The sequence below is a fragment of the Oncorhynchus masou genome, chromosome 22 (genome assembly GCF_036934945.1).
Source record: "Oncorhynchus masou masou isolate Uvic2021 chromosome 22, UVic_Omas_1.1, whole genome shotgun sequence".
NCBI classification, from domain to species: domain Eukaryota; kingdom Metazoa; phylum Chordata; class Actinopteri; order Salmoniformes; family Salmonidae; genus Oncorhynchus; species Oncorhynchus masou.
In genome coordinates, this window is record NC_088233.1 from 11745204 (window position 1) to 11765574 (window position 20371).

At 42.0% G+C, this 20371-nt stretch overlaps 1 protein-coding gene across 3 annotated transcripts in view; it reads right to left on the reverse strand.

The window, feature by feature from the left end:
• Window positions 1-15329, reverse strand: part of LOC135509013 (anoctamin-1-like) — a 132468-nt gene extending 117139 nt beyond the window's left edge. For 2 of the 3 annotated variants that reach the window (XM_064929300.1, XM_064929299.1), the window contains exon 1: window positions 15099-15328. The gene's annotated coding sequence lies outside the window, so the exon portion shown is untranslated. Of the gene's footprint in view, window positions 1-15098 lie in introns of all 3 variants that reach the window. The other variant, XM_064929298.1, reaches the window with a different exon arrangement.
• Window positions 15330-20371: the final 5042 nt, after the last annotated feature.

Genomic DNA, 20371 nt, shown 5'->3' on the forward strand with positions numbered 1-20371 from the left:
AAAAAAATAAGCAAATACATTTTGTGTTCACCAAAAGGCATGTGGGGGACGCCCCAAATACATGGAAGAAGGTACTCTGGTCAGATGAGACTAAAATTTAGCTTTTTGGTCATCAAGGAAAATGCTATGTCTGGTGCAAACTCAACACCTCTCATCACCCCTAGAACACAGTGAAACATGGTGGTGGCAGCATCATGCTCTGGGGATGTTTTTCATTGGCAGGGACTTTGAAACTGTTCAGAATAGAAGGAATGATGGATGGTGCTCAATACAGGGAATTTCTTGAGGGAAAACTGTTTCAGTATTCCCGAGATTTGAGACTGGGACGGAGGTTCACCTTCCAGCAGGACAATGACACTAAGCATACTGCTAAAGCAACACTCGAGTGGTTTAAGGTGAAACATTTAAATGTCTTGGAGTGGCCTAGTCAAAGCCCAGACCTCAATCCAATTGATAATCTGTGGTATGACTTAAAGATTGCTGTACACCAGCAGAACCCATCCAACTTGAAGGAGTTGGAGCAGTTTTGCATTGAAGAACGGGCAAAAATCCCAGTGGCTAGATGTGCCAAGCTTATAGAGACATACCCCAAGAGACTTGCAGCTGTAATTGCTGCAAAAGGTGGCTCTACTCAGTATTGACTTTGGTGGGGATGAAAAGTTATGCACGCTCAAGTTCTGTTTTTTGTCTGATTTCTTGTTTGTTTCACAATAAAAATATTTTGCATCTTCAAAGTGGTAGGCATGTTGTGTTAGTCAAACTATAGAAACCCTCCAAAAGATCTATTTTAATTCCAGGTTGTAAAGGCGACAAAATAGGAAAAATGCCACTGTATATGAAAATATTAAATAATTAATATTTACAATTTACAATCACAGAAATTTACATCTTGATGATTTTGTTAAGGATCACCTATTTTTTTACTGTGTGAGGGAGTTAGAGAATACCTTTATTCAACATATCACATAAATAATTTAGTGCATTAATGTGCATGAATATCAAATAATGATATACTGGCAAAATAATATAAATGAACAAATTTTGGAAAACCATCTTCATCTTCAAGAAAGGTCTTTGATCCCCCGTTACACTTGTGTAATCCACATCTAATAACAGAATGTTTAAAAGTGTTGTGTTTGTTTTCCATGGTCATCCAACTAAAGCTTCTAAAAGCAATATTTATATCTGTGAAATCATCACTCTTGATCTTCCTGCTAGCTGCCTAGGCATGCCTGGGTCTTAGGGAGATGACATTTGAGAGTTTGCAACTGAGCGTTGTTTATTTTTTAGACATACTGCATGTGAATTGCTCCTTGGACTCTGTTGAACCTAACCCGGATGGTGCTTGTCCTCCACTCAAAGGAAAAATGTGCGTGCATCTTCACTAACATAAGCTACTGTCCAGCTGGTCTCCATCTAGTCCCTGACTATCTCTGACTCTGGGCTCACTTCTGTGCAACTTGAATTCCCTGTTAGCTTTAAAACATCGGGCTTCCATCCAGTTGTGTGTTTGGCAGTTTAAATAAGCAGACCCAAGTATTAGGAGTCTCCGTGGGAATCATTGGTAAAAAAAAAGAAGATAAGTGAAGCGGAGAAGAAAAAAAAAAAAATGGACTTCCTCTTGTTCTAATATTAGAATGGTGTCTGTGGAATTTGGACACAATTTGGACACACTACACTTCAATTAATATCAAGTTGCCCGTCAATATATCTACACAGGATACTACAAAACTGTCTATAGGTCAATATATCTACACAGGGTACTACAAAACTGTCTATAGGTCAATATAGAAGAAGGCAGACATTTTACCTAACCCCAACCGATTGTGCTTTTTTGTTCATTTATTTTCATTGTTTGTAACTTATTTTTTACTTATTTTGTACATAATGTTGCAGCTACCGTTCCTTATGACTGAAAATAACTTCTGGACTTCAGGTCTGCGATTACTCACCACAGACTGGCAGAATCCGTTTTTTCATCTAACGAGTCTGACGAGCCCGATGCTTTCTCGGGAGCAGGCCCAGATCTACATGATTTGCGTGAAGATGAGGCGGAGAAAAAGGGGGCCTCCTTCTGAGAATTTGTAGGCAATCGAATAAACCCCCACTTCCTTCCATTCTGCAAGAAAATGTGCAATCTTTGGACAATAAAATAGATGACCTACGCAGAAGATTAAACTACCAACGGGATATTCAAAACTGTAATATCTTATGTTTCACGGAGTCGTGGCTGAACTACGACACTATCAACATACAGCTGGCTGGTTATACGCTGCATCGGCAGGATAGAACAGCGGCGTCTGGTAAGACAAGGGGCGGCAGACTATGTATTTGTGTAAATAACAGCTGGTGCACGATATCTAAGGAAGTCTTGAGCTATTGCTCGCCTGAGGTAGAGTATCTCATGATAAGCTGTAGACCACACTATCTACCTAGAGAATTTTCATCTGTATTTTTCATAGCTGTTTACATACCACCACAGTCAAAAGGCTGGCACTAAGACAGCATTGAATGAGCTGTATTTCGCCATAAGCAAACAAGAAAACAGTCAACCAGCGCTCCTAGTAGCCGGAGACTTTAATGCAGGGAAACTATAAATCCGCTTAACCAAATTTCTATAAGCATGTTAAATGTGCAACCAGAGGAAAAAACTCTGGACCACCTTTACTCCACACACGGAGAAGTATACAAAGCTCTCCCTCATCCTCCATTTGGCAAGTCTGACCATAATTTTATCCTCCTGATTCCTGCTTACAAGCAAAAATTAAAGCAGGAAGCACCAGTGACGAGATCAAAAAACGCTATGCCCTCCGATGAACCATCAAAAAGGCAAAGCGTACAGGACTAAGATCTAAGATTGACTAAGGTTGAATTGACTAAGATTTAATCGTACTACTCCATCTCTGATGTTCGTCGGATGTGGCAGGGTTTCTAAACCATTACAGACTACAAAGGGAAGCAAAGCCGAGAGCTGCCCAGTGACACGAGCCTACCAGACGAGATAAACTACTTCTATGCTCGCTTCGAGACAAATAACACTGAAACATGCATGAGAGCACCAGCTGTAATGGAAGACTGTGTGAACACGCTCTCCACAGCCGATGTGAATAAGACCTTTAAACAGGTCAACATTCAGAAGGCCACAGGGTCAGACGGATTACCAGGACGTGTACTGCGAGCTTGCGCTGACCAACTGGCAAGTGTCTTTACTGACATTTTCAACCTCTCCCTGTCCGAGTCTGTAATACCAACATGGTTCAAGCAGACCACAATAGTGTCTGTGCCCAAGAACACTAAGGTAACCTGCCTAAATTACTACCGACCCGTAGCACTCACGTCCGTAGCCACAAAGTGCTTTGAATTTTTTATTTTTTATTTTACCTTTATTTTACTAGGCAAGTCAGTTAAGAACAAATTCTTCTTTTCAATGACGGTCTAGGAACAGTGGGTTAACTGCCTGTTCAGGGGCAGAGCGACAGATTTGTACCTTGTCAGCTCAGGGATTCGAACTTGCAACCTTTTGGTTACTAGTCCAACACTCTAACCACTAGGCTACCCTGCCGAAAGGCTGGTCATGGCTCACATCAACACCATTATCCCAGAAACCCTGGACCCACTCCAATTTGCATACCGCCCCAAGAGATCCACAGATGATGCAATCTCTATTGCACTCCACACTGCCCTTTCCCACCTGGTAAAAAGGAACACCTATGTGAGAATACAATTCATTGACTACAGCACAGCGTTCAACACCATAGTGCCCTCAAAGCTCATCAATATGCTAAGGACCCTGGGACTGAACACCTCCCTCTGCAACTGGATCCCAGACTTCCTGACGGGCCACCATCAAGTGGTAAGGGTAGGTAACAACACATCTGCCAAGCTGATCCTCAACACAGGGGCCCCACAGGGGTGAGTGCTCAGTCAGCTCCTGTACTCCCTGTTCACTCATGACTGCACGGCCAGGCACGACTCCAACACCATCATTAAGTTTGCCGATGACACAACAATGGTAGGCCTGATCACCAACGATGAGACAGCCTATATGGAGAAGGTCAGAGACCAGGCCGTGTGGTGCCAGGACAACAAGCTCTCCCTCAACGGGATCAAGACAAAGGAGATGATTGTGGACTACAGGAAAAGGAAGACCGAGCACACACAAAAAAACTATTCCACCCTCAGGGGACTGAAAAGATTTGGGATGGGTCCTCAGATCCTGAAAGCTGCATCATCGAGTGTCACGCCCTGATCTGTTTCACCTGTCCTTGTGCTTGTCTCCACCCCCTACAGGTGTCATCCATCTTCCCTATCATCCCATGTATTTATACCTGTGTTCTCTGTCTGTTTTTTCTGCCAGTTCATCTTGTTCGTTCAAGCTAGCCAGCATTTTTCCTGTCAGCTCCTACCGTTTCCCAGCCTCTCTTTCCTTGTCCTCCTGGTTTTCAACCTTTGCCTGTCCTGACCCTGTACCCGCCTGATCTCTCTGCCTGACCCTGAGCCTGCCTGCCGTCCTGTACCTTTGCTCCACCTCTGGATTACTGAACTCTGCCTGTCTCTGACCCAGAGTCCGCCTGCCGTCCTGTACCTTTGCCTTACCCTGGATTTTCAACCCCTGCCTGCCTTGACCTGTCTTTGCCTGCCCCTGTGCTACAATAAACACTGTTACTTCGACAGTCTGCATTTGGGTCTTACCTTGATTCCTGATATCGAGAGAATCCTGACAGGTTGCATCACTGCCTGGTATGGCAACTGCTTGGCCTCCGACTCCAAGGCACAGAGGATAGTGCGAATGGCCCAGTACATCACAGGGGCCAAGCTTCTTGCCATCCAGGAACTCTATACCAGGTGGTGTCAGAGGAAGGCCCTAAATATTGTCAAAGACTCCAGCCACCCTATTCATAGACTGTTCTCTCTGCTCTCGCATGGCAAGCGGTACCGGAGCGCCAAGTCTAGGTCCAAGAGACAGCTTCTACCCCCAAGCCTTAAGACTCCTGAACACCTAATCAAATGGCTACCCAGACTATTTGTATTGCCCCCCCACCACCACCTTCATGTACATTTTACCTCATCTAACTGGTTCTCCTGCCATTGACTCTGTACCGGTACCCCATGTATATAGTCTCTTTATTGTTATTTTAATTACTTAAAACTGCATTGTTGGTTAGGGGCTCGTAAGTAAACATTTCACTGTAAGGTCTACACCTGTTGTATTCGGCGCATGTGACTAATACAATTAGATTTGATATATCTACAGAGGATACTACAAAACTGTCTATAGGTCAACATATACACAGGTAACACGAAACTGTCTATAGGTCAGTATATCAACACAGGATACTACAAAACTGTCAATAGGTCAATATATATATATATATATACAGTGCCTTGCGAAAGTATTTGGCCCCCTTGAACTTTGCGACCTTTTGCCACATTTCAGGCTTCAAACATAAAGATATAAAACTGTATTTTTTTGTGAAGAATCAACAACAAGTGAGACACAATCATGAAGTGGAACGACATTTATTGGATATTTCAAACTTTAAAAAAAAATCAAAAACTGAAAAATTGGGCGTGCAAAAGTATTCAGCCCCTTTACTTTCAGTGCAGCAAACTCTCTCCAGAAGTTCAGTGAGGATCTCTGAATGATCCAATGTTGACCTAAATGACTAATGATGATAAATACAATCCACCTGTGTGTAATCAAGTCTCCGTATAAATGCACCTGCACTGTGATAGTCTCAGAGGTCCGTTAAAAGCGCAGAGAGCATCATGAAGAACAAGGAACACACCAGGCAGGTCCGAGATACTGTTGTGAAGAAGTTTAAAGCCGGATTTGGATACAAAAAGATTTTCCAAGCTTTAAACATCCCAAGGAGCACTGTGCAAGCGATAATATTGAAATGGAAGGAGTATCAGACCACTGCAAATCTACCAAGACCTGGCCGTCCCTCTAAACTTTCAGCTAATACAAGGAGAAGACTGATCAGAGATGCAGCCAAGAGGCCCATGATCACTCTGGATGAACTGCAGAGATCTACAGCTGAGGTGGGAGACTCTGTCCATAGGACAACAATCAGTCGTATATTGCACAAATCTGGCCTTTATGGAAGAGTGGCAAGAAGAAAGCCATTTCTTAAAGATATCCATAAAAAGTGTTGTTTAAAGTTTGCCACAAGCCACCTGGGAGACACACCAAACATGTGGAAGAAGGTGCTCTGGTCAGATGAAACCAAAATTGAACTTTTTGGCAACAATGCAAAATGTTATGTTTGGCATAAAAGCAACACAGCTCATCACCCTAAACACACCACCCCCACTGTCAAACATGGTGGTGGCAGCAGGGACAGGGAAGATGGTTAAAATTGATGGGAAGATGGATGGAGCCAAATACATGACCATTCTGGAAGAATAACTGATGGAGTCTGCAAAAGACCTGAGACTGGGACGGAGATTTGTCTTCCAACAAGAAAATGATCCAAAACATAAAGCAAAATCTACAATGGAATGGTTCAAAAATAAACATATCCAGGTGTTAGAATGGCCAAGTCAAAGTCCAGACCTGAATCCAATCGAGAATCTGTGGAAAGAACTGAAAACTGCTGTTCACAAATGCTCTCCATCCAACCTCACTGAGCTCGAGCTGTTTTGCAAGGAGGAATGGGAAAAAATGTCAGTCTCTCGATGTGCAAAACTGATAGAGACATACCCCAAGCGACTTACAGCTGTAATCGCAGCAAAAGGTGGCGCTACAAAGTGTTAACTTAAGGGGGCTGAATAATTTTGCACGCCCAATTTTTAAGTTTTTGATAAAAAAGTTTGAAATATCCAATAAATGTTGTTCCACTTCATGATTGTGTCCCACTTGTTGTTGATTCTTCACAAAAAATACAGTTTTATATCTTTATGTTTGAAGCCTGAAATGTGGCAAAAGGTCGCAAAGTTCAAGGGTGCCGAATACTTTCGCAAGGCACTATACAGGACACCACTAAACTGTTGCATATAAGAGAAACCAAAGTAGCTTAAATTCACGATAAATGTTCAATCACCTAATGAAAATAAAATACATGTAATATTGCATTTATAAATCAGTATAAAGGAGAAAAAAATGATAAATATAATGGGTCCACAAAAATACACACACACACACACACACACACACACACACACACACACACACACACACACACACACACACACACACACACACACACACACATGCCTAAATATAGTCCATTTTGGTGTTGTTTTGACAATGTAATTATGCTATAGGTTAGCTATAAAATATTCAATATGATTTTACATAGACAATAGACTACATTGACAAATATTTTTAGTATTACATTTACATTTACATTTAAGTATTAAAGTATTAGTATTAGTATTAAAATTAGTAAATTCATTGTCATCATTAATTCTTACTATTTATTTTGTTGTTGTGCCTGATCTCATTCTCATTCATTCTGTGCTTCCTGAACTCTGAATCTACTCAACTCTAAAGTAAATTTCTAAAACTCACACAGGCCTAAAACCACACCAGTTTTCTTGTTTTACCTGTTTTGAAAAAGTTGGACACTAACTTACTCAGAGGGAGAGAAAAAAGGATGGAAATAAATAAAATAAGGTTAAAAAAATGTATTTAAACCCAAAACATGCTTATTCAGCAGAAATCAGTATTACACTCATAAGAGGTGCACTGTTAGATCTTCCAGGCCTAGACCCGATGGGACTCCAATTAGAACTACCTTGCAAAGTCAACAGACCACAACAATCTTTGTGGACAGAGTCAGGTCTTTCCTCCCACAACCCAAATTGTAATCCCACAACAAACTCAGTCCTACTCATAGTGATTGACTAGCTACTGGCTACATAAGTCTCTATGAGACAAGGGGAGGCGATATAGGAACAGTTACATCGGACTAGAGATGATGTTTCAGGGCCCTTAGGGTCATTAAATATGTGTGATGGTCAGATATAGTGTACTGTTAACCTCTATCCAGTACAGTCAGAATCTGATAGACCACCACACAACACCTTGTCATATCACTGCTCCTTGTCCTATCACTGCACCTTGTCCGATCACTGCACCTTGTCCTGTCTCTGCACCTTGTCCTATCACTGCACCTTGTCCGATCACTGCACCTTGTCCTGTCTCTGCACCTTGTCCTATCACTGCACCTTGTACAATCACTGCACCTTGTCCTGTCTCTGCACCTTGTCCTATCACTGCACCTTGTACAATCACTGCACCTTGTCCTGTCTCTGCACCTTGTCCTATCACTGCACCTTGTCCTATCACTGCACCTTGTCCTATCACTGCACCTTGTCCGATCACTGCAGCTTGTCCTGTCTCTGCACCTTGTCCGATCACTGCACCTTGTCCTATCACTACACCTTGTGCGATCACTGCACCTTGTCCAATCACTGCACCTTGTCCTATCTCTACACTGTCCTATCACTGAACCTGTGTCTTTATTCTGTCTGTACCTTGTCCTATCTCCACACCTTGACCTGTCACTGCACTTTGTCCTATCACTGAACCTTGTCCTATCTTTGCAACGTGTCCTGTCACTGAACCTTGTCCTATCACTGAACCTTGTCCTATCTCTGCACCTTGTCCTATCTCTGCAACTTGTCCTATCTCTGCAACTTGTCCTATCACTGAACCTTGTCCTATCTCTGCAACTTGTCCTGACACTGAACCTTGTCCTATCTCTGCACCTTGTCCTATCACTGAACCTTGTCCTATCACTGAGCCTTGTCCTATCACTGAGCCTTGTCCTATCACTGCACCTTGTCCTGTCTCTGCACCTTGTCCTGTCTCTGCACCTTGTCTGATCACTGCACCTTGTCCTATCACTGAACCTTGTCCTATCACTGAGCCTTGTCCTATCACTGCACCTTGTCCTGTCTCTGCACCTTGTCCTGTCTCTGCACCTTGTCTGATCACTGCACCTTGTCCTATCACTGCACCTTGTCCGATAACTGCGCCTTGTCCTATCACTACAACTTGTCCGATCACTGCACCTTGTCCTGTCTCTGCACCTTGTCCTGTCTCTGCACCTTGTCCGATCACTGCACCTTGTCCGATCACTGCACCTTGTCCTGTCTCTGCACCTTGTCCTGTCTCTGCACCTTGTCCGATCACTGCACCTTGTCCTATCTCTACACTGTCCTATCACTGAGCCTTGTCCTATCACTGAGCCTTGTCCTATCACTGCACCTTGTCCTGTCTCTGCACCTTGTCCTGTCTCTGCACCTTGTCTGATCACTGCACCTTGTCCTATCACTGCACCTTGTCCTGTCTCTGCACCTTGTCCTGTCTCTGCACCTTGTCTGATCACTGCACCTTGTCCTATCACTACACCTTGTCCGATAACTGCGCCTTGTCCTATCACTACAACTTGTCCGATCACTGCACCTTGTCCTGTCACTGCACCTTGTCCGATCTCTACACCTTGCCCTGTCACTTGTCCTATCACTGAACCTGTGTCTTTATTTTGTCTGTACCTTGTCCTATCTCCACACCTTGTCCTATCACTGAACCTTGTCCTATCTTTGCAACGTGTCCTGTCACTGAACCTTGTCCTGTCACTGAACCTTGTCCTATCTTTGCAACATGTCCTGTCACTGAACCTTGTCCTGTCACTGAACCTTGTCCTATCTTTGCAACATGTCCTGTCACTGAACCTTGTCCTGTCACTGAACCTTGTCCTATCTTTGCAACGTGTCCTGTCACTGAACCTTGTCCTATCACTGAACCTTGTCCTATCACTGAACCTTGTCCGATCTCTGCAACTTGTCCTATCACTGAACCTTGTCTTATCTCTGCAACTTGTCCTGACACTGAACCTTGTCATATCACTGAACCTTGTCCTATCTCCGCACCTTGTCCTATCACTGAACCTTGTCATATCACTGCACCTTGTCCTATCACTGAGCCTTGTCCTATCACTGAACCTTGTCCTATCTCTGAACCTTGTCCTATCACTGAACCTTGTCCTATCACTAAACCTTGTCCTATCTCTGCACGTTGCCATATCTCTGCACTTTGCCATCAACTCCCTTTTATTCTAATAAGGGCACTGTACTGCATTTACACTATGGACATCACTGTACCTGTATATGCTGTATTTGTCATGGCAGCATCCCTTCCTCTTCATGTATCAATATTTCCCCTCTGTAAATTGGACATCATCACTGTAAATCAGCTTTACTTCAGAGTTTTATGTTTTCTGTATTTATATAGTATATGCTGTATGTTGACTATGTTGACCTTGTGTCTTTATTCTGTCTGTACATTGACTATTGCTGGCAGCACTTATTCACTAAGTATAATTCCAGGTATGTGAAAATGTACTTGGTGAATAAAGTGATTCTGAGCCTGGTTCCTCTCTAAGTTTCTTCCTTCTAGGAAGCACAATATTTGGGGTCGAGGTTACTTGTAAAAGCACTTTGTGACAACTGCTGATGGAAAAAGGGTATTTTACATTTGATTCATTGACTCGATGGGACTGCATATAGGTCATAGGACAACCTTGCAAGTGAATGTGACCCCAATGTGTTGACACTGTGTTGACTTTATACATCCCAAAAAGCATCTACCACATGATGGCCCCCAGGGCAGAGATGGGAAGAGTGGTGTAGCAGTGAGTCCTTCTAGGAACCCAGATCAAATTACATTGCAGATTTCAGGGGCCCTACAGGTAAAGTAGTATGTGATGTGCGTAAACACCTAGTAATTCCATAGCAGATATTGACTTAAGGAATCTGACTGAATTTACACAGTGTAACCATATCAAATTGTTTCAAATGCACATTGACAGCACATGCATGTAGGACCCAGACCTAATGACACTTCATATTTCAGGGGGCCCTTGAGCTTTAGAAAATGTCTAATGTGTGAGCAAATACATTATTCGCCGAACTGCACAGTGATTATTAAAGTAACTGTCCAGTGTTTCAATATTTCTATGAAATATGACCTATAATTACTTACAATATGGGTGCAATAGTTTTCCTTTACACATGTTTTAATTAAGTGTTAAAAAGCAGTTTTTTTCTGTGTTGGAATGGTTTGGGCATGCCCCAACAACATATTAATGTGAGTAAATTGATGATTTGCCAGCTCATCCTCTGCAGGAGTATGACATCATCGCCTATGAGGAAATAGCAAGAATTGTGGAAACTGTATGTTTAAGGTACAACTTTTTTTAAATGTTTTTTGCCAATTTATGCTTTATCCACAAATACGGGTATACAGTAGGATGTGTCAGCAATATTATTTAGGTATGAGTTAACAGAATATTAACTTTTAAAATTGAGCTTTTCTATGGACAGTTACATTAAGACAGCGTTCCCAAACCAAGGGTCACAACCCCATGTGGGGTCGTCTTATATGAAAATGGGGTTGTCGGATAATTACCAAAATCTGGAAAAAATATAAATATACATACAAATATATATATATATAATGTGGTAAACCTTAAAATTCTAAATTCAAATGATTTCAATCTAAAATATACAATTCAACCAGAGCCCCTTAGATCATGGAAAAAGTCTGCACTTGACCATTACACTTGAATCATTCCCACCGTGAATAATTCCCACCGTGAATGGTTCGGTCCGCTACGCCTTGAAACCACACAGACTATTGCAGAGACTTTGATATTACCGGACACAATTGATATGGTGAAAATAATGTGTGGGGAGGCAGAGGCACAGAAACACAGATCAATAGCTTTGTCAGATAACACTGTTAAACGAATAATTTATGCTCTTGCTAGCAATCAAAACGAAACTCTTAACTGCTGAACGATTCAAAAACTCGCCAGTTTATGCTCTCCAAATTGACATGACTGTGAGGACAGAGATGCCCATGCATTGCATTTTGTTCTCTATACATGTCGGGGGATGCTATTCACGAGGACATATTTTTCTGTCTCACGATTCCCGAGCATGCAACTGCACATGGGACCGTTCAGTGTGCTGCGTGGCCATATTGACCAAAAACAGTTTCCATGGGATTGAATGGTGTTTTTTTTTGTTGCACAGATGGGGCTCCATCTATGGCGGGACGGAGCGCGGGCAAATGCACTCGAGTTATGAATGTCTCCCTCTCTCATATAGACGCATTGTATGTTACACCGAGAGCAAATGTCCTCAAAAGAGCTGAGCACAGAAGTCCGAGATATGCTGCAGCAGGTAACTGATTGTAAACTCCATAAAACCACATCCACTGCGCGCCCGCCTGTTCAGAAAACTATGTGAAGACACGGGATGAGAGCATGACAATGTCCTATTTCACACGGAGGATTGGTGATTATCGACGAGTGTTGGAAAGATTTTTCACATTGAGAGAGGAACTGCTGTCATTAACAATGGGTGTAAAAATTAGACTTGGTTGACTTTCTGTGTGCTGAAAAAATATATGTTTCTAACAGAAAACAGCATCTGTAAGTGTCCCATACGAATGATGACTGATAACCTTCAAGACTTGGAAGAGCACATTGGGAACGATTTCCCAATTCGTTTGACTGTGCCCCTGGTTCAATCGACTTGCCTGTAAGTGAAATCGAACAGCTGAGCGAGCCGTCATGTGACAGAATGCATTCACTGGTCACTACCGAGGGGCTTTGGTTCCTGACTCAACTGGAATAATAATACCCTGCCGTCACCCTCTGAGCATTAATGCCGCGTTCAAAACAACTGGGAACTCGGAAATCTCCGACTTCAGTGCGTTCAAGACAACTGGGAACTATTTTTTATTTATTTTTTACGGTTAACCAACTCGGAATTCCAAACTCAGGAAATTGGGCCTCTTTCTAGAGCTTCCGACTTTCCGAACTGAACATCACGGACGTCATGATTTGACCTCGTATGTTTCCGAGTTCCCAGTTGTCTTTAAAGAACCATCAGTGCTCTCTTCTGTATTAAAACCAAATATCGATACAGGTTGGATGTGACAGCAGAGATAAAGTGCGCACTGTCGACCACGCCCCCTGACGTTAGAGAACCTAAGACTCTCGACATGCATCAAGCACACCCATCTCATTAGAGGTGGTGAGATAAGACACATTATGTCAAACTAATTTGCAATTGACGTTCATAACCCCAAATTAAAAGTATGTGATGGGGAGTTGAGAAGACGATCATAAATACTGTTAGAATGTTTTTCAATTGACTGCCATAGCCCCGAATAAAAAAGTTAATTACATCATTATTTTCACATGACGGGCATCGCAAGAATTTTCAGATATCAAAATGGGGTCGTAGGCCAAACATGTTTGGAAACGCATGCATTAACAATAATAATTAGTGCAAACCAAACCAAATTGCAAACCAAAATGCTATCAAACAACAGTTCACATGTCATGAGATAAACCCAATACATTTATCAATTACAAGTTACACAAGTCTCACACTTACATGGTGGATAGCCTCGGCCTACAATAACAACTCGATAGACTGAACACACAACGCATGCAGCATTGACAAAATTACCTTCTGACAGCCTTGCAAAGTGCACAAAGACCTGACTGACAAAGACAGGCGAGGGTTCCACCACAGGGACAACTCTTCTCTCGGTCCTGGATTAGTATACATGACACCCTAGAATCAGAATGGGTTCCCCTCCTCAAGCTCGGCTATCATCACTAAATCATATCCGACAATAGGAAAGGTAAACTGGACGTTGTGGTCACTCTGCTATCAGGCATAGCTTCGGACAGAAAAAATGCGCTCGGAGTCAGTCTGTGTAATTTAGGACTGACCTTTGTAGCTCCCTATTTTAAACTGTCACCGGATAGCTTAATGTTTGTCTATCAAATAATATACTCACATTTTGTACAGTTGCACTGTAACGGAAAACTGTATATTATACGGTAATTTGGGATTATTAATAACAGTAAAATACTCTGAAACGTTTTACTGCAGAATACTGTCATTTATGGTGCATTGTGGGGAAATGGTGAGGCCAGGGAAAGAATCCTGTCTCTCAAATGGGACTGTAATTCCATCCCATAGAATACAGTACCTGTCTTTGGAACACCAAAAACCTTTTGACCCCTAATGTGTGCATGTTATTGTTGTTTCTGGCTTATTACCATTTTTTTTAGGTGTGCCTCTTAAGATGCTTTATTTGTTACACCTGTGAGTGAGAATTCTGTGCCAATTATTTTCCTATGTCCCCGTCAATGTAAAGTGTATAGGGACAAGGCTACAAGTCTTAAACCTTAATTGGTTGAGCATCTTGCCATGTCCTTTTTGTCTGCATTTCCCTGTAATCGCTGCCAGTTTGGAAGCCTTTCTTATGGCCTCTAGACGTGCAAGTGATATAAAACACAAACTATTCATTAATATACTGTCATGAGTAAACACTTTACCTAGCAGCCAACCTGCTTGCACCAATACCTTGTAATTACAGTATAATAGTCCATTTAACGGTATTGTACTGTGTGTCATTACATAAGAACTTGCTTCGATATCGTATTTATATTACAGTAGGTGTACTGTAATATGAAATACAGAATTATAATTACCACCGAGCTGCCTGCAAACTTAAACTACCGTCTAATTCACTTTAACAATTTGTCTAGCCTAGTTCCATGTCTGTGCAGTACAATAAAACTTTGTTAACGCTCGCTCAGACTCAAAACTATAACCTTATCAGCAGCTCTCTCTGTTTGAATTGCCTCTCACCTTGCCGAGTCCAACCAGTCTACATCACTGCAGCATGTAAACATGCTCTCTTTACAGTTTAAGTTAAAGAAGCAAGAAACAAAGTGAATAACTAGTTCACAGCATTTTATATCAGAATCCTAATTTAAAACGTATATTTATTCACAAAACCTTCGAGTAAGAGATACACATCTCGTTTAATGTTTTACATCGTTATTAAGCATGCATATTAAAGGGTGTTATTGTCCTGCGAGAGGAATTGAGATGGCATGTATCATTTTGAAATATTAATTTAAACATACAAAATAGCTTACAGTGAAAAGGCTAGTCATTGTTTCAACATCCCCACCGAACCACAGACACGTCCACTGAACAACATAATATAGATATGTATTAGATATGTATTAGCACACTTTTTTTACCTGCAATTGATGAAATAGTGTAAGGATGTCCTGTCAAACCTGCTGATACTGTTTACAGGTCATTTAAATCCAGAACGACTAAGTAGTCAGCCTCTCGTTGTTCGGAGGACAGTCAGCGCACTGCGCTCTTGTCAACCAATTGCACAAGCGCACGAGCCCTCCTTCGAGTCGCGCAGAAAGTTTTCAGGCAGAGGTATGCATGAACATCTATGTCTGAGGCAGTCCCTGCGCGGTTGACGTCTCAGTCCTATTTCTAATGGTGGAGAACAAATTTAATTAAGGTACCAAACAAGCCCAACTCAATAATTACATTTTGCCAATATATTTACGCAGGCCATCTGGGTTTTGATCAATATGCAAGAGACATCCTACTTCACTTTGATTGTGTAGGCGGGAATTATTCTGTTCTACAAATAACGCAACGAACAATGATAGCCTAACCAATCCACTTAATAGCTAGTTACTCCACCATGTAACATGTAAAAAGGTGCACTGCAAGCAAATATGAGCAGTGCCTGTGGTTTTTAGAAATAAAATAGATCTTAATCTGTAGAAGACATTGTGCAACCTACAAGACATACTACAACCCTCACATTTGGCTTTGATACCTCAACCGTTGTTGTGATAGGATCAACTACTTGCAACACTTTTAGTTAAGCATATTGATAACAATCCGATGGTAGCCTAATCATCGTATGCTATGGCTTTAAGGTTGTCCTGTTTGGAGAGAATCTCGCTTGTTTACTGCTTGACACTAGTTACTATGTGAGATCACATCAAATGCTAAGCCAGAGCTTTTCTTTACCTGACCAGGTAAAACTCTACCATGAGTATTTGTGTTCTTGTTGAACTCGCATGACTTCAAGCTGAAAAATAAGGGAGATTTCCTCCCAAAAATGTAATCCAAATGTGAATGAAGCACAAGACATTATAGGCTTAAGATTTGGCCAACATTCTTACAATTAAATGCCAATTGAATAATCAGATTTGCCATCACATACGCAGTTCAAGCAGACAAACAAACTCAAGTCACAAGTAAAATCAAATCACATTTTACTTGTCACATGCTTAGTAAACAACAGGTGTAGACTAACAGTGAAATGCTTCCTGACAGGTCCTTTTCAAACAAAGCAGAATTGAAGATAAATATAAAACTAATTATATGTCACGTTCTTTCAAAATCGAACCCAGAAGCAGACCAGGACAAGGAGAGTAGGAAGAAGGTGAGTATTTATTTACAAGTGAATATGAATGGGTAGATATATCCAGGTGGCGTAGCGGGCAGCGGTGGTGAGTTGATGGGAGTAAATAGGTGGATCCAATGGGGTAGCGGAATTCTCCGACGACCAGGCGGGAATGGGGTAAATGATCCGGGTGAGTAACTGAAGACAGAACAAACGGAGGTAAGTTTAAGGCAAGCAATACGTAAAAAACAACAAAACAAATTCTATCTAACTAGAGGGTGAAACTATGGCACGACATACTGTTCATGGCTAACGATCCGGCAGGGAATGGATGTCAGTTCAGAGCTTTTGAAGGGGAGAGGTGATGATCAGGACAGGTGTGCAGATTACTGATGGGATACAGGTGCGGGTGAACATCGATCTCCCAACAAGCTAATTCGCCCGGCAACCAGACAGGGTGCGTTCCAGGACACCGGAAACACACTCCAGGATAGAAACACAGGCAAACACAGACTCAGGATCGGGATTCGTGACATTATAATTAAAATAGAAATAGTGACATAAGAAATAAATACACATTAAATAATGAATAACAAAATCAAGTAAAAAATATGGCTATATACAGGGACTACCAGTATCGAGTCAATGTGCAAGGTTATGAAGTAATTGAGGTAGCTATGTACTGTAGCTATTCCTTTTATCCAGGTGGGTGAGGGCAGTGTGGAGTGCAATAGAGATTGTGTCATCTGTGTATCTGTTGGGGCGGTAGGCAAATTGGAGTAGGTCCAGGGTGTCCGGGATAATGGTGTTGATGTGAGCCATGACCAGCCTTTCAAAGCCCTTCATGGCTACCGATGTAAGTGCTACGGGGTGATAGTCATTTAGGCAGGCAGGCCACCGTGGCATTCTTGGGCACGGGGACTATGGTGGTCTGCTTGACACAATTTGGTATTAAAGATAGGTTCAGGGATAGCTTGAAAATGTTAGTGATGACACTTGCCAGCTAGTCAGCGCAAGCTCTCAGTATGCATCCGAGTATTCTGTCTGGCCCCGTGGCTTTGCAAATGTTAACCTGTTTAAAGGTGTTACTCACATTGGCTATGGAGAGCGAGATCACACAGTCATCCGGAACAGCTGGTGCTCTCATGCATGGTTCAGTGTTGCTTGCCTCAAAGTGAGCATAGAAGGCATTTATCTTATCTGGTAGGCTGGGCAGCTTGCGGTTGGGTTTCCCTTTGTAATCCGTGATAGTTTGCAAGCCATGCCACATCCATCAAGCGTCAGAGCCGGCGTGGTAGGATTCCATCTTAGTCCGGTATTGACGCTTTGCCTGTTTGATGTCTCATCGAAGGTCTTAGTGGGATTTCTTATAAGTGTCCAGATGGGTGTAGGGTTCCTTGAAAGTGGCTGCTCTAGCCTTTAGCTCAGTACAGATGTTGCCTATGGCAACATGGCTTCTGTTTGTAGTATGTCACTGTGGTCACTGTGGGGACAACTTTGTCGATGAACTTATTAATGAAGTTGGTGACTGATGTTGTAAACTCCTCAATGTTATCAGCTGAATCCCAGAACATATTCCAAGTGAGCCATTAGAACAAGAACTCAGTGGCCATGCCACTTCAATATTATTAAAGACCATCCTGGATCTTTAATTCTTGAGAGTGAAACAAACCCATTGTTTTTTTGTTCTTTGGTGCAATATTAAATAAGTGGTAATCAAATCAAGAGCCTAAGAAATACTACTTGAATTTAAAACATTTCATTCCATTACAGAAAACTTTTTGTGTTGGTTGATTTATGTAACCATCTAGCTTCTTGTGAGTTGATTTCCAGATAGAGGAAGGAAGGAAGGCAGGCAGGCAGGCAGGCAGGCAGGCAAACAAGCAGACAGCCAGCCAGACAGACAGACAGACAACACAATAGTCTGCTGTGCTACTATAGATAACATCACCTGGAGCAGACCTAGGTTCCAGTACTATTTAGAATCTTTCAAATTTGAGTGTTTTCTTTAGCATACCTGGAATGGCAGGTGGGTGGGGTTTGCATTTTTGGGATCTTTTTGGACTTCTCTATTGGTCCCATAGAAAAGGTATGCTCAGTTAGGAACAGCTAAAGTATTTGAAATTATTTCAAATAGCATTTAAACCCAAGTCTGTTCTGGATACAAACAGATAGCAGTGGCTTTCAGAAATGGTTAATATTTCATGGCACACATTCTACAACCAGCAGCAGTCAACTATGAGGGCTTTAAGGTTTAAAACAGACTGTTACAATGAAGGTCTACAGTAGCATCAACAACACTTTCTGGGGTAGCACCATGGTTTAGCAGGAGGACAGCTATTTTTCATCCTCCTCTGGGTACATTGACTTCAATACAAAACCTAGGAGGCCCCTTCCATAGACTTACATATTAATTATGATGACTTCTGGAGGACGTCCTCCAACTTATCAGAACTCAGCATGAACTGACAATCACTGGCTGACAGAATTGTGACCGCCACAGCCCCAACTATGACAACTTCCGGTAGACATCCTCCAACCTATCAGAGCTCTTGCAGCATGAACTGACATGTTGTCCACCCAATCAATGATTCAGAGAATTAATCTAGTACTGAAATCATAAGCTACAGCTAGCTAGCACTGCAGTGCATTACATGTGGCGAGTAGTTGACTCACAGAGAGAGAAAGCCAATAGTTGAACAGTTTTGAACAAATTTATTTCTTCCAAAATCAATTAGAAGCAGCAGCGAGAGAGATCTAACTATATTTTGCTTAATTTTTTCCCACTTTCACTTACTTAGCTAGCTAGTGCTGTTAGCTAATTTAGCCTACTCAAACACCCAGCGCAAACACAGAGGAATGGTATTTATGTTATCTATCTGGCTATCCAACACTGGAAATCTATCCAACACTGGAAATCTTCCAAGTCAAGGTAAGCTTTCGGGTTTGATTAATTTATTGCCACGGGGGCCCACCGGAGTAACTGCTAAACTGCTTGCTGTACACTGTACTGCATGATTGTGTCGGGTTTACTAACACAGTAGTTCTAGTATCTATGTTGACTATTACATTAGCTAATATGGTGACAATGATGTAGGCTGTATGTAGTGGTTAGGGAAAGGTAAAGGGGATACCTAGTCAGTTGTACAACTGAATGCATTCAACTGAAATATGTCTTCCGCATTTAGCCCAACCCCTCTAAATAAGAGAGGTGCGGGGGCCTGCCTTAATCGACATCTATGTCATCGGCGCCCGGGGTTAGCAGTTATGGTATGAAGGTTTGGCTTAGAGGGAGTGTGCAAGGTGGTATTGAATGTGTCACTGTCTGTCACCTTGAGTACTCCAATTTGTCTTTCGACGAACATGTGCACCTACGTTATAAACTTGAATTTGTAAGCTTGGCTGTAGCAATGGGTATAGAGAAATTTTTGTATCATGTAGTAAGTAGCCTAATATCAATGTTACATTGAGCTGGGTGAATGGAATATGAATGACAGTCATCCAATATGCTGTAATAGAAATAAGGCCATGCTCATTAAAAATATCATCATCCTCCCTCATCTTAAACGCCACCGACCGCTACTGACACACAGAGAGAAAGAGACACACTGCTAGGCCAGAGGCTGAGGGAGGGAAGAGGCCAGAGGCTGAGGGAAGAATGACATCGTGGGAAGTGGTGTCGGGGCGATGGTTTCCCATCCATATCTGTGGCAGTTCAGAACCACAGCTCCCCATGCAACAGAGCAGCAACAGCTCCCAGAAGGACCCTGTAGGCCTGTAGACCATTTCCTGCTTCTAATCAACAACACCTCATTGGATCATTTTAGTCAAGGCTGCAAGGAAGCTAGATACATGATATATGGAAAAGAAAGGCACTTAATAACATGATACACTGCATCCATGTTGGTAGTGTAAAGGAAATTAGACAATAAGGCAATCATTGTAGTCAAAGTTAGATACATGATTTATGAATAAGACTATAGGCTTCATAATAAATATGCTGCGTTCGTCTTTGAAGTTTAAAGAAAATGTGAAATTAGACCAGCTAGGATGAACAGGCAGGCACTTGTGTGCGAAGATATTCTCTTT